Here is a 16,598-nt window from a genome sequence, read left to right on the forward strand (position 1 = left end):
CGTTGTTCTATTACATTTAATCCATGAATTTTTTTTTAAATTTGCATGAGCAAGGGGTCTTATCATCTATGATAAGAAATACAATATACAATATTTTTTTACCAATATTAATTATCGTTTCCATCTTTTTAAATTGTTTTAAATTATTCATTTAAGAATGAGAATAATAAATATTTTTCCATAAAAAACTAATTTTTCCTATCACAAAAATAATATTTTAAGACCTCCAAAGAATTAATTAGGCTAAATCAATATCTACAATGCGACACCAATACGTCGTGGGTTAATTTTATTGAATTTTGTATGTAGGAAATTACTGTATTTTGAAGCAATCAATTAATGTTAAATTTACTCCTACAAAAATCTCTGTTCCTTTTTTTTTTCAATTTAGGAAGATAATACCTTCCTATTAGTTTTCATAAAACCAAGGAGAAAATAATTTCTCCTTTCATATCCTTTTATATCAATAATATGTAATAAAAATTTATCCATTATTGGAAATGGATTTTTAAAAAGATACACAAATATTTATCCCCATAGGAATCCCTTCAGTGCTCACATGATAATCTGACTATTCGAGTTCCATTATTTTATCAACATTTTCGACAATTGGCATACAAGAGCGTAGTGTATTATTGGAACAGAATCCAGGAAACCAAAATCAAGCAAGGTTGGCTGCTACAATATTTGAAACATATAACTGCAATTCACGTTTCCAGCAGCCTGGCTGGTGTATTTCTATTTTTGACAAACAATACTGAGTAAAATAATTGCAAAAATGGTTTTTTTCAATTTTTAAATTATAAAAACTTATCTTTCCAACAGCTTCTAGCATAAACCAATCACACGTTTACAACGCGAAATACATATTAATATAACCATCTATTGGAAAAAAATGGATTTATTTTTACTATATTTTCTATATGTATTGTTTACATTTATCGTGGATAAAAATAATTTTGCCTATTGATATATCAAGCAAATATTAATATACTACTAAAGTAGGTTTGCCCGGAGTTGCTCGGGATATTAAGAAATTAAAATTAATTCTAAACTATACAACTTCATCTAAAATAATAATAGGGACCGTTAAACTTTAATGTTTAAACAAGGAAAAAAAGTAGAAATCAAAAATTTATAAGATCTTTGCGTTATCAATTCGTCTTCTCTGAAACTTATAAAAATTGATGATTTTATCTATGTGTGCAAAAATACATACCAAAATTAATAAAGAACTATCTTTTGAATTTTACGGCCCTTACATTGTGTTGTTTGTTGGTCAAAAGAAAAAGTTTTTAGAAAAATGCTATTTTAAGGGCACCACGAACTTGAAGGGGAAAAAAGGTTACAAGAACAATCTCTAAAGACTTAAAAAGATACTAAAAAATTTATTCAAAATCTATACAATTACTGTGATCTTTAGACACAATGACATCCCCACACAAAGATATTTGCGTTTCAAATATAAATTACAACAAGTTTCATGACTTTGTATATTAAAAAAAAAGAAGATATATAATATAAGCTGGAGATTTTTTTACTTATATAAGTACGTACAGTCCAATATTCATAGCCACATTTGCGTCAATTATAGATTTTTTTTTCAAACTTGTAAGAGAAGTAGAGATACCTCAAAATTTTAATTCCAATTTTAATCCTTAATTTAAGTTGAGACAGTTATATTGGCTGCGATATGGACTTACAAAATTAAAACTGTCATTTGATATTCTTCTATTGTGACCATCAATTTTTGCAACTTTAAACTAAATTTGTAGTAACTCCAATGGATTAAAATAAAATATTATAGGTTGCTTTCGTGTTTAGGAGACACATTTAAAAGAAAAGTATTTTCATTGATCTTCTCTTTTTCAGTGAAAACCTCCAAATGACAGATGTTTTGTAACTTATTCAAAATGGAAGAAAAATCAAATAAAAGCTTTAAAAAAATTAAGTCTAACCTTCTTTCGAACAACTTTTTTGTTTGCATATTTGAGTTGGGAACACAAAGTTTTTTTTAATATAATAAATGTATTTACTGATTAGACAATATACTTCGATATATAGACTATATAACATGGAATAAATAGTTCGAAGCATCAGCATCACTGAGATATGAAAGACATTTTTTTAACTTGATTGAAAGAGAGTTAATGCTGAATTAAAAATTGATTAATCCTTTTTACTCTTATAATGTTTTTTCTTCATTTTGTTTCCATTGTCTTCTTTTGGAAGTATCCTCATCCTCCAGGGGCTCTTCTTACAATTATACATCAGGATTTAAGGGCTCAGCCTTAATCCCTTTCTTCTTGTCTTCCGTCTTCAGGTTCTTTTTTAATAGACACTTATGCTTCCGTTGACTTAATAATGTAGTCATCATAACTGAGTTTCTAATTGGTTGGAGTGTTCTCATATAACTTCCTATATTTGTCCAACTTTCTAAATTTAATCATTTCTTTGTTAAAAGAAGCCTTTGGACCTCATCCCTATTTTCTTGGATACATATCACTCTTTTAATTTTTTCAACAACACCATTTTCAAAAGAAAAAAAATGTTAAATGTGGTCATGACAGCAATGCCGGGAGAAATTGCCTCGCCCCCCTTGAAGTGCATACAAATTTAATTCAATGACATCTTTGTAGTGAAGAACACTTATTAATAATATTTTACCACCATAGCAAACGGCATATACATATGACTCTTTCATGCAGAAACAGGGGTTTAAATCATTGAATTCTTGATTTACTCTTTATGTGTATAAGTCAAAATCCATAGTTCAGATCAAACAAAAACTCCCGGAAATTAAAGCAGAAATAAAAAGATTTAATGTATAAAATATTTAGATTTACTATATGAAATTTTAATATTAAGTAACTCCCATTTACATTCACCAAAGGGATATTAAATGTATTTTTATCCATTCCCTATCAGAATAAATATATATAGAAAGGAAGTTGATACGATATCTCCCGATAAAGCCTGAGGAAATGATGAATTATTTCTTCTTGAACATGTTGGATTATTCAAAATCATCGGAGAGGAAATCTTTATAAAAAATTATATTAGGAAATAAAGCAAGGAATTGGCTGATGTCTGTTTTATTTCAATATATATATAAGCATTATACTTTCAGATAATGAACAAATCCCTTGCACATCTTTATCAATAGCACAGCCTTATCCCACACAGCCATATTTACAAAACATCAACAACTCTTATTTATATAGATGTGAAAAATTGAAGAAAGTCCATATTATATGTTTCTTTCTTCCTGAATGATAAATTTATTACAATCATAGTTCAAGACATCATTTACTAAATTTATTGAACAAATATTAAAAAGAAATAAAGAGAGAGAAAAAAACTTTTACAATAATCGATGAAAAGCCAGAAAAATAGTAAATGGAGCAACGTATATCAATGGACAACGCGCTCGGGAGAAATCATTTTTTAAACTCAATTATATACGAGTATATATAATGAATTCAAAGCTATAGAAAAAAAAAAAGTAAAAGGCTGTAAAAATTAATATTTGTCGAAGTATGTATTGTTTTTTTTTCTGTGCCCACAAAAACCGTTGTCCTCCATCCGTTCAAAGTTACAATGATCATTGAAATAAAGTCAAATTAAAAAAGGAACAAAATCTTATTAAAATTCAGGCATAAGAAAAGAAAAATATTATTTTATAAATTTTTTGACTATATTATGTAGTCAGTTTTGTTAGTTAAAACTCATGAAGTAACTATTGACGCCATACAACTATACATCAATAATTATGAATTTTACATTTATATTTTTTACTTATACTTAATTGGTGCAACTACATCTGATCAATTAGAGAAACAAAAAATTAAATATTTATTTGTAGAATACGTCAGCTACTATTTATATTTCTGGCCTAGGCTACACTAAGTGTTGTCAGGTGCAATTTGACATTTCCTTTGGTAAGTTTGACATTTTTGTAGCATAATTGTAACCAGAATGTTTTTACGTACGACCATCATTTGTGTTGTTTACAGTCACTTGAAAAAATTAATTTGGCAAAAATGGAATTATGTCGTGAACATTTTCGTGTGATCATTTTTCACAACTTCCGACGTGGATTATCACGACAAGAGTGCATTGATGAGCTCTTTGTATGGCGATAAAGTACCATCCTATAGTACTGTGAAAAACTTGTTTAATGAATTCAATCGTGGCAGACGCTCGCTCAAAGACGAATTCCATGAAGGTCGTCGAGAAACGGCCGTTGTGCCAGAAAACATTGATGCTGTGCGTGAAGTGATAATGCAAGATCGTCATGTGACATACTGTGAGTTAGAGGGATTCTTGAGGATTTTCTTCCACCAGCATACATTCGATATTGCTTGTACACCTGGCCGTAAAAAAAAGGTTTGTTCTCGTTGGATCCCGCACAATTTGACATTCGCTTGGTGGTAAGAAATATTGAAAAATACGCTTGTGGTCCTTCAAAAGACGTTTATACAATCGTCACTGGTGACCAATCATGGATCTATGCGTATGAGTCCTAAACAAAAAAAGCAATCGACCGTGTGGGTCTTCGAAGACGAACCAAATCCAACGAAAGTTGTTAGTGAAGGAAACACTTTGAAGCAAATGGTCCCCTGTTTCTTCGGCAAAACGGATCATGAGGCAATTGTTCCACTTTAATATTGTAGGACGGTCAATTTTGAGTGGTGCATCACAATTTGTTTGCCTGAAGTCTTTGGAGAAATTCGAAAAATAAACATGAGAAGACGAATCGTTGTTTACCATGAAAATGTGACCTCTCACACAACGGCTCAAACCAGCGCCTTTTTTAAAGGCTTAACGTCGAATTGATGGGTCATTCACGGTACAGCCCTGAATTGGCTACCAATTAATTCTTTTTATTCCCGCACATAAAGAAAAAAAATGTGTAGTTGTCGATTTTTGTCGGCAAAAGATGCTGTTGAAGTGTGTAAAAACTATGTCTATGAGATGTCTCAATCGGAGTTGAAAAAGAGCCTCAACAATTGGTTTGAGCGCATTGATGACTATTTTTGACGATAAATATTGTTATTTTCATTATTAGGCCAGAAATATTTATAGCAGACTACGCAATTACTGTAATTTTGTAAGTGATCTTGTTAGAAGAGTAAACTTACGCTGTAACAAAGAATATATACAATTTTGTAAGTTTCATTTTGAAATACCCCATAGTAATTACTACAGGTTCAAATTGATTCACAAGTTTGTCAAAGTTAACTACTGATTGAACAAAAACATTTTCATTACCAATTCTTTAGGCATGACGAAAAGCTTTTTATACCAATACTGATCAATCTGAAAATGGTTATTCTAGTATATCAAAAGGCCAATTAAAAGACGAACATTACTTTTGTTCACCATTGCCATTAATGTCAATTAGTAGCACTTTTATATAATAGAAGTATAATGAGTTCGGATGTAGTAAGTATAATTTGGTGTTTCAATTATGGTAAATTAGTGAGTAAGAAAATCAATTAACACATAAATCACTTTTCTTTCACGTATGTGTTCATTAATTTTGAGAAGAAAGATGCCATTTCCTCATCATGTTATGTACATATCATTATAGAAGGAGGATATTTATATTATTTGCTTACTCATTTTCATCTATAGTCTACAACAAGCTGCATAAGCTGTCCGTGTCGCAAAAAAGATTAATAAAGATAAATTTTCTCTCACACCAGTTATCAGATTTAAAAAAATAATCATAAAACGACGTAGCTCAGTACAAATTATTCTCTTCCACTCAAAGTACGTAGGTTCACGCTCCGGTCGTTCCTAGAGAAGGAAATATACATCATGTATATAGACTTTAAGGAAGATTACTAGTTCAGATGGTGTAAATGTAACACTATTATGTTATCTTTTACTTAATCTGTGTAGCTCCATTTGACCAATTAAAGGAACGCAAAAAAAACAACTAAGAAAAATGATTTTTAAACACCAATCGATTCTGATTTATTTCATTCATTAAAATCACCTCCAGCCTCAATTATAGTCATTGAAAGCAAAAACAGGCCTTCGACACTTTGTACCTTAGCAAATCATGGAATTCCTTTTCGATCCGACAGATATGTTCATGTTGGATGTTGGTAGGGGTTCACTTGGTTAGTCGTTCGATTGAGCCCCACACAAAAAAATATATTTGATTAAGATCGGACTAGTTTGGATAACCAAAAACTGTGGAGATGATTTCATCAATTTAAAAAAAAATATCTAATACTTTTTTTCGAGATGTGGCAGGGAGTCGATTCCTTGCGCCACATGTACAGCCTCCGATTGGAAACCATGTCGATACAGGGCTTCATCTTGGTCTCAAGCACGTCCAGGTAGGCATCAGTATTGACCTTGAGGTCTTTGGGGAAATACATGAGAAAGCATGGCATAACTTTGATCTTATCCTTCATTGATGTTACCTTTTAACCACCTTTAGAGCCCTCAAATTCCCTTCTAACCTTGTAAACGAACGGCTTATTGGAGATTGTTTTGATTTAATTTTCTATTTTCATAACTCTTGTTTCATCTTACGGCATTTTAGATAGCTTTTCGGAACAAACAACACATAGGAACTGTCAATTTGTACAAATGAATGTAAGCCGAAAATGGAATAAACATATGTTCAGTTTTTCTCTCAGTCATCTGAATTCTGAAATATCTGGGATTATAGTAATATGGGACTTTTATCGTTCATATTCATATTTCACATTTTAAACAATCCACAAATTAAAAGTACTAACGATCAATAAAATTGTGAGATTTTGCTCTCATAGACAAGAGTGACATTATACAATACTATAAAGGTACAAGTCTATTGATAATACATTGAAGCAAGAGTATAACCCTGTGATGGTAAATTGAAAACAAATGAATACTGAGTCTGAAGTAACCCTTTTAAAATCAAATACCCTTATGAAAACTGTGCGCTCATAAGTACTTTATATTATATGTTGTATAGTCTTTCTTGTGAAGTATTATTATTATTATTGTTATACTGGGGGAACTCTGCCAGCTAGTTTCTAAAGGACAACGGCCTTATAATTGCCTATGTCAAACTAAATTGTTTTATGAAAAGGATTTTTTCTTAGAACTGGTCTAGACCGATTTTTTTCTATGAGACTGGTATATTCAGAGTCAGACTCGTCTAAATTTATAGCAAGCTAATGTTACATAACAAAATTCATTTATTTTTAATTATTTGACTTCAGTTTCTCTTTCTATTTCAGTATCTCCTTCTTTTGTTGTCCTCAATTAACTTATTTATTCCTGTCTTTTGAAATGTATTTTGGTATTTATTTCTTACTGAAATTCATTAAACGGATCCTTACAGCTTTTTTACTTACAAAATACATACCTAGTTGCAAAATATCTTCAGTATACAATTTGAAAAGGTATCTATTTGAAAAAATAAAAAAAGTTTTATTCAACAAATTCAGTTTTGATAGTTCAAAGATCAAACCCAAAACCATTCATACCATGATTGTTTTTAAAAGTACAACCTTTTTAAAATACACCACAGAATCATTTATGAAAAGTTCATGTTTACTTTATCATATAATAGTTGTTGCTTTTTATAAAAAATACAAAATAAACTCAAAATATAGAATTTTAAGATATTGTCAATTAAAAGAAAAAAATGTTTTCACAAACATAGTTAAAAAACAATAAATATTCTAGGTACAATTAAAATTTGTAAAGGTTTTTTTTTTCTCCAATATACTCAAAAATAACAAAGCAGGAGCAAAACTAGTTGATTTTGCTGTTTTTTTTATATATAAAATTTTTATTTTTATTTTTTCTTCCTTTTGGTGCTGTTGTAGTCAAATACCTAATTCCCTTTTTTAATTTGTATTCAATATACGCTCCCTCCTTTTCCATTAGTATATAAATTTCTTTATTTAATTTGTAATCTTTTTTTGTGCCATTTTTTAAAGTTACAAACACTTTCCTAAAAACTTTAAGACACTTGAAATGAATCTTTTTGTATACAACAAAAGAATTATTAGCCTAAAAACAAACACCCTCCAGAGCCCATGGATTTGGTCTGATAAAAATGAAACATAGCCCTCGGTAAGTAACTTAGTATGAGGACATTTTTTGTTTATGTCTTAAGTCTGTTAATGTCTCCTGTTTGTCAGATAATATCCCAAACAAATGCCATAATTTTTATCATAATAAAGACAAGGTCCGAGGTTAATCGTAGATGTAAACTACTGTGCAGGGCTGACAGATTTTGATGTCATAGAGTATAACTGCATTACCTATTACAACAGTCTAAGAAGGTGATATTAGGCTAATCTTTGTATACATTCTAAAAAATTTCGACTGTTATTCAACTCATTTCAATTAGGTTCTTTTCATTTAATTACATTCGATTATCTTCTATTCAATTCTACAAAATGTATGTGCCAACAATAAAATCACAGGGTGGTTTCAAGGTTTAACCCAAAAAGAACGAAAGTTAAGAAATGGTCTGAAATACACGAAAATTTTACAAACTGTTTTTAATGCTCCGGAAAAACATAGTACTAAAGTTTGAGGAAAATTGAATCATAACTTTACAAATCTCTGAAATGTGTTGTAATATGGAGCTCTTGGTGATCATTCCAACGAAGTAGCAAATTGTTGTCTTATGAACGAAAATCATATATGTCTCTTTCTTTCTTTGTTATGTGTATTTTTTGCTAAAGGACATTTTTCTGTACACTTTTCCCTACATGTGCCCAATACTAAATATCCTTAACATGGTAGTAATTGCATTTAAGAAATACTAGTAAAGTAGTGGTTCAAAATAATTTTATGACTTTTATATGGTGGAAGTTTTGCTTTCCCATTCAATTAAGAAAAAAAAATATTTCCTCCCAATTGAATTATTATATTTTCACAGATTCTTATTTTTTTAAGTACAAATGGCCTGAGTGTAGATATATCGACTTAAAAAATTACTTTGGAAATAATTGGAAGAAGCAAACAAATCAAAAGATAAAAAAATATTTCTTTGTTGTACCTTAGTATCTCTTAATTATGATTAAAATTTAAAATGACGGATTTATTTCTAATAAGCTGTCAAAAAATAAAGAAATTATATTTATTCTTTTGATGGAGACTTTTTTTTCCTGATATTTATTAAAAACGGACTTAAAAACTGAAGTAATACATTAAAATATAAGCAAAAAACCAGTCCACCTCTTTTATTACAGTTTTTTGTTTAACATATTTTAAATCTCATGCATTAAATCGGAATCATTTTTTTTAACTACTCAAATATACTCCTAATTATAAAAAAGCTGAAATATTTTATTCAAAATATTATACTTTTTTATATTTGTACAGAAAAAAATAATTATTAATCATTTATTTTATAACAATATGATTTATATTTTAATTAAAAAAATATTTATTTTATAACGATATGAATAATATTTTAATTAAAATAAAACAATTATAAAATTTAGTGTGCCTACATATGTTTGTAATTTAACATTTTTTTATTTCATACTTTTACTCATGAAATAACTGAAATGCTTCCAATGGTTTTTGCTTATAACGACGGATATATAAAAATTGAACACTTAAAACTTAAACAATACATAATAAATTAATTGACAATATAATTTTATCAACATTTATACCATAAATAGATGTGTGTCTTGGCTCTCTTAATCATTAATGTAACTGCATTTAGTGTCAATGACGCCTTCAAAGCGGCAGTGGAAGTCCTGGTAACCTAAGCAAATGAAGTTTTCTGTCATATCGTCCCAGTGATGGGCCAAAAGTGTCAAAAAAAAGTTCAAAAGCCCTCAAAAGAGTCTTGGAATAAAGGAGATGGGGTTCTTTCATTGCTGGTGTCATAAGTGGCCTCTTTATCTCAAAAGTTTATTTCAAACCAACTTTTTTGATAGCTCTTTGTACAGTCTGATGTGAAACCTTGATATTTCTTGCATAGGCCCTAACGGACTTTAGAGGATTAGCTTTGGCTATTTTCTTTAACTCCCTCGGGTATGATTTGGAATTTTTGACAGATACTTTCTTTCTTTCTAGCGTTTCAGACTTGCTGACGCCTTAAACGGTGGTCCTGGAGACACCCAACTGCTTGAAGTGCGTGAATGGAAATGCGTCGCTCACGTTCAAGTGTCATTTTCTAGACTTGTGAGTTAGCTAAAGATATTATGTTTGTCATGTATTTTAATCTAATTGTTTATGTTTTAATATTTCAAAATATAAATTAATTTGAATCACTCCACCCTCATCAATAATTGAATTGGTATGTGTTTATATTAAATGTACCCCCCAGTATGCTATGCACATTATTGTTCCTAATTCATATGTAAAATGTAAAAACGATTCAAGGATAATTTGATTACAGTATTTATTGATCAATGTTGTTAAAAGCTTTGCATTTGCAAATTATAATATGTTGATAAATTGCATTTAATTGTATGTTTGCATTCTGCTATAAAAAAAAATGCAAAATTCAAAACCAATGGAAATAAATCATTTTAAATATTTTTTCAAAAACTCTTTGATATTCAAATGGAATTCATTTTTTACCAATGTACTTTTAAATTACCATTAAATTTAAAGTTAATTTTAGTATTCAAAAAACATTGGAAGTAAGAATGTAAAAAAAAGGTACGATTGAGTTTCTTTTAACATTTACATAAAGTGGTCCACTAAAATCTTGACCCTTTGAATTTTAAAGTTTAACAATGATTTTTTAATACACTATTTAATTTTATCCAAATTAGTAGTAGGAAAAAAAAGATGTGTCTGAGCTGTCTGAATGATTAATTAAGTCATCTTAAGTGTCAATGATGGCATTCAGGAGGCGTCAGAAAGCCTCCCAATGGTTACATATGTAGGCTTCTGTCATGGCGTCCCAGTGCTGGGTGACAGTAGAGTTTGTGGTATCGGTGTTTGTATGCCAATTGCAGGCCTTCTCGTTGGCATCGGCACTGTAGGGGGGGGGCAAATGTTTCAAAAAAGAGTTCAGAACTCGAAAGACTAATTCAAAACTCCTAAATATTAGTTTTGTAAATAAGGAAATGGCTTTATTTCATTGCTAGTGTCAAAGTGTCCTCTTCACCTCACAAGGCTCTTTCCACCCTCTTTTTTGATTGCTCTTTTGACAGTTTGGTGTGAAACCCCGAGATCTTTTGTATGGGCAATCAATAACCGGAGATGATTGAACTGGGCGTTTTTAGTTCATTCTTCCGGTAAAAACTTGGCCTTTTCCACAGAGCCCCATATCATTTCCATCGGTTCATACTTGTGACGGCGTAGACAGTGGTCCTGGAGACGCCCAACTGCTTGGAGTGCACGAATGGAGATTCGTCGATCACGGTAAAATGTCACTTTCTATACTTGTACATAAGCTAGAGACCTCAGATTTTTTGTTTGTAATTAATTGTGTATACTTTATATTATATCGAAGTATATATTAATTTAAATCAGTCAAAATTAATTGATTATTGAATTAGAAAGTGTTGAGATTTCAATTGACCACCCGGTATGTATATTAAAGAGATTATTTGTCTACATATTGAGAAGTTAAGAGTAGTTCTTTGTCGGTCCCTATTTAGGACCAATGACCGTGGTCCAGTCCAGTCCCACATATCGGTCCTTAAAGAAGGTAAAATGGATCCCTCCGGACATCATTGAAGATGTTTTTCCTTTTTTTTTGTTACTATGTTGTTTAGTAGAATAAATAATATATTAAGGAAAATGTTTATTAATTTCTTGTTATACTGCATTATAATAAAATTGAATGTTTATATAATGATTTATACAATGTCCTTAATATATATCTGATATATTTCATTTTACTTAATAAATCATCGATATTTTTTTTGTTAGGACCTTATTTTACAATACACAATATAAAAGTATGAATAAACGTTGTAGTTTAAAATATGTTCCCAAAGACAAATATCGATTTAGTTACAGAAGCACACTAAACTTCTATTTAATAAATAAGCATTAAAAATTTAGATTAACGAAGAAAAACGTAAAATACCCCCAAAAGTTAAAAATCTTAAAGTAAGTATTTTGGATTTACCAATTTTATGTCTATGTAATATCTTGAGTATGTGATTTAAAATTTATATGTATTTAATTTAAAATACCGTGTAATATCCAGCACTAAATCGAACGTCAATGTATCGTCCTTGGGTATTTTTAGTTCAAAATCCATGTATCTTAGCGTAGCCGTAATAACTATTTCTCTTTACTCCTTTTTATCTCTTGGATCCTTTAATGTCAACTTTTTTCAATATTAAACTTAGAGTTAAGTAAGAACAACCCGATTGCTTTAACCTACTTTGAAGGAATTAACTAATTTTTTGGAACCCGAAAAAACATTATAGCGTGGTATTTTTATGGCCTTCTATGTTCCATTCAGCAAACTTTCTCAATAACAGCAAAAGGAATCTCAGCAAAAGCATGAACATCATAATTAAACACCTAACCCCAGTCTTTGCAATAATCATTAAATCTTGTACAGTCTATATTCTCACGAAATTGGGCATTTAATTTCCTGCTTTCAAGAAATCCTTACGTAAAAATTCATTATATGGTGTCTTCATTTATCCTTCAAAACTTAAAATATGGAGATAATTCTCCAAACCGTGATGGCTTCTGTTTATACTCTTTTAAATGCCCCCATTTTTATGGGCGAATGAGTCAGCATACAATGTGTTGCTGCTGTCCTTTGAAAGGAATAAAACAATTTCATTTGAGAAAATATGATGGCATTTTAAATCATGAATCGAAATTCTGTTATGATGCAATGCTTCCTTTTCCATGCTTAACAGGTTCAAGGTTTTTAAGGTTTTTAGAATTTCGGCCATTCTAATCAGCTTTTCCTCCGATTTAGGGTCTACCACAAAAGTAACAAGATAGATCAATTATTTTGCTACTCGACCCTAGTTGAAGACCAAATCCAGTGTATTTCCTTTTGATACTATAACATAATTCTTCAATTACCGCAACAAAAAGTAAAGGAGAAACTGGTCATCCCTGTCGGTAACTTCTCTTCAATTCAATTGATTTATTCTTCAACCTACCTATAAATATTGTTGACGCTCCATTAAAAAGTGGAGCACTAATTGGCTTATAAAATGTCTTAGGCAAGATTTTCTAAACAATCTTCTTAATAAAAACGTACCTGATAGGGTCAAAAGCATTTGATAAATCAATGGCTATAACTGCACCATACATTTGACATCCATTTACCGACTTTATTGTCGCCTGAATGTTACAAAAAACATCAGTGATTCTCCAACCACGAAGAAAATCTTTTTGCTCTAGACTGCACTTCATGTTTAAAATTTCTTAATTTGCTCAAGTCTGTTCCGTTACTTTTTTTTTGGAATAAGAACATTTCTTTTTCCATAACTAAACACTTTTGGAAGACGGCCGTGTTTCTCTATACATTTACCAACACACATTAAATAAGGTACAATTTCCTTCTTTGATCTGACATGAACTTTTCAAGTTATTACATAAGGTCCACACGCCTTATCAGATTTAAATTTCTTTAAAACTTACAACAATGTCTTCCAAAAAGTTTGTTCCCCTGTGTCTCCCTGCAAGGGGGAAGTTTTTTTTATCTCCTCCTAAAGTATATTGGAAGCACTTATGAAAAGAAATCAAGGTTTTTTTCAACAATTTAAGGCGTCTTAGAGAAAAAATGTATCCCACAATACTCTTTCAAATTTGGATTTGTTACAAGCTGCCCTCATGACAGTGTAGTATACCATAGGAACGGCCTTTAACGTTTAAAAATGTAAATTTATTTGTCAGCGTGTCGTGCTTGTTATTACTAGTTAGGGAGGAAATATTAAATAAAAAAAATATAGGTATTTATGGCATTTAAACTGTCTTTATAATTTAAAAAGAATACAAAATAATGGGAGACCAGAGACAATTGCTACAGGTCTTTTTTTTAATATTAAAAAAATCTACACCCACAAAATTTAAATTACAATCTTATAACATGATGTTAAGTATGCCTAACAATTTATGGTATTTTTAAGAAACTTTATTTATTTCACAATATGACGACCCTTAAGCTTATTACATTTTTTTGTTCGTTTTAGCATCCCTTCATACAGATTATTAAAAATATCTAGAGAAATTTTTTCCCAAGCTTTTGTCATTTTTTAAAAATTCATCCTCTGAAGATGCTAGTGCATTTTAATTGGGTTCCCTCTGGACCAAGGATCACAAATTTTCTATGAGAGACAAATCAGGACTGTTGGCTGGCCATGTGCTTTTTCCCCAGAAAAAATTCAAGTTGTCTGACCACCACTTTTGACCCTTTTTGGAGTATGTGCAGGGCACCATTCTGCTGGAAAATGGCTCTTGATGTGTCAGACAACATATTCCTCTTCAAAAGAGGTCCAGTTTCTTCGGTACAAGACAAAGCTGACATCAGAGACTTGCCGAGAATATCTATTACGTAGTACTTGGCCGTCACAGTTTGGTTTAATGGAATCAGGTGAAGATCTGACACTGCCTGGTGGCTGATAATGGCCCAAACCTGAATTTTCAGAGGAAATTTCACAGTTGTAGTGGGTTCCACATCTCCCTTATCTCTTACCAAAACCCAATCTGTTTGGGGGTTTGGCGCATGAAATGGATCAAACAGACTTTCATCACTGAAGAGGGAGGATACATTTTCGGTCATCTGCAGTCAAGTGTTTCCGCTCACGACGGAATTGAAGCTCGGCCTTCCTTTCGTTTTCTGAAAGTTTGGAATCTAGACAAGGTTTGTATGGCAAAGCATTCAAGGAGTGACTCAGGTAGTTGTCGACAGATGACTTGGATATTGGATAGCCATTTGAAGTAAATCTTGCTGCATTTCCTTGTGGATTGCCTTATTTTGGTCAAAAATTTTGAAATCACTAGTTTGGGAACTTTGCTAATTTTTTTCTTCCTTCATCGACCCTTCTGATTTGCAAGGGTTTGTCCTTTCTTCCTTTTCTTACACCAATTCCCAATGTTCCCGAGAGGCATCTGTAACCTTTAAGAAACGTCTCTCTGGCTTGATCCACCCTCTATCATGCCAACAGTCTGGGCCCTGGTCTCGAAAGAGTACTCTCTCCCCATTTCGTATATTGAATTTCAAAAAAATTTAAAAATTCAATATTACCTTATGATTGTGTCAGCCAAATTATATATTATTCCGAACAAAAATATTTTTTTTTCTATAAAACGGATATTTTTAATACCAAAATCAACTTTTGGACATACTGCCGTTTGAACTGACGTCGTGGGCCTGATCTGGCACCAAAAAGAAAATTAAAAGGATCATAAACAGAATAAAAGAAAAAAGAAAATTAAAAGGATCATAAACAGAATAAAAGAAAAAAGTCAACTTTTCGCATAATACCAACAATAATCCATTTTCAGATAAACAATGTCCTATGATTGATCCCGGAAGCTCAGTTAAAAATAACTCAGAATGTGTTTCCAAAAAGAGGAAGCCCTTTGATGAAAGTATTGAAAAAAATGAGCTGCTCTCCTCGCCCAAAAAGGTTTTGGCATATCTAATAGTAGCCAAAACCATTGATAGAAGAGAAGTTTCGAATAGAAGGTCAACTCTGCTGATTGAAGCAACAATTAAAGCTGATGGAAGAGAAATTGAGGATTTTGTTATTTAAAAGTCAGCAACAGCCAGAGCACGGGTGGAAATATGCACAAATATACAGGCGTGCGCGTCTAAAACTGGTCACTCCTTTAAATTTCAGGCGTTTTTCCTTGTCTACAGGCGTGAGGAGTTAACAAGGGGTTCTCTTGTAGACCTTAAGCCCAAGATATTTCTTAACTAACCGGTCCAAGGTCCTTCTGCTGACGTTGAACTCCCTGGAGAGGCCGCAGACGGTGCCCTCGCCTCTCTTTTCCTCGACAGACTTTTTCATGGCAGCAAACATTTCGTCCGACCTTCCAAGCCTTGACTTAGATCTTGTGGTCGCCTCAGGAGTTCCTTTGGCTACCACGCTGTAAACGGTGGGGTGGCTGCAGTTCAGAATCTTGGCAATTTCAGTGGGAGTTTTTCCCCGTGCAGAAAGTTCCAAAATTACGACTCGACGTCTTTCCATATTATCGGCTATTGTTTCACTGTTGCTATTTAGATTTTGCTGGATTTTTGTTTATAACTAGTCAAGACCCTTGCCTCGAAGTATAAACCGGTTCAACTTAATAAAATCACGAATATGTGCATAGTGTAAAATTTAAAGGTGTCTTCAGTTTTAGACGTGCACACCTGTATCCAAGGAAGTGAAAGATTCTTTCAGAGAAGTAATATCCAAGTTTCCATGGGGAATAATAATTCACTATGATTTACAAATGATATTAAAAATAGAGAGACTGCCAATAGTTAAACTGAAACTTCTTTTAATAAAAAAATATTGACTATCCTTGTAATTAAAAGTGCAACTGGTTAACTAATATAAAAAAAGAAAATGTATCCGTCATGTCTTTTAATAGAACAAACTCCAATACAGGAGTTCATAAAGAAGCATGTCTTTTTTTATTGAAAGAGCTCTAGAAAAACCTCTATTTCATTTAGC

This window comes from Lepeophtheirus salmonis, chromosome 13 (assembly GCF_016086655.4).
Source record: "Lepeophtheirus salmonis chromosome 13, UVic_Lsal_1.4, whole genome shotgun sequence".
NCBI lineage: Eukaryota > Metazoa > Arthropoda > Copepoda > Siphonostomatoida > Caligidae > Lepeophtheirus > Lepeophtheirus salmonis.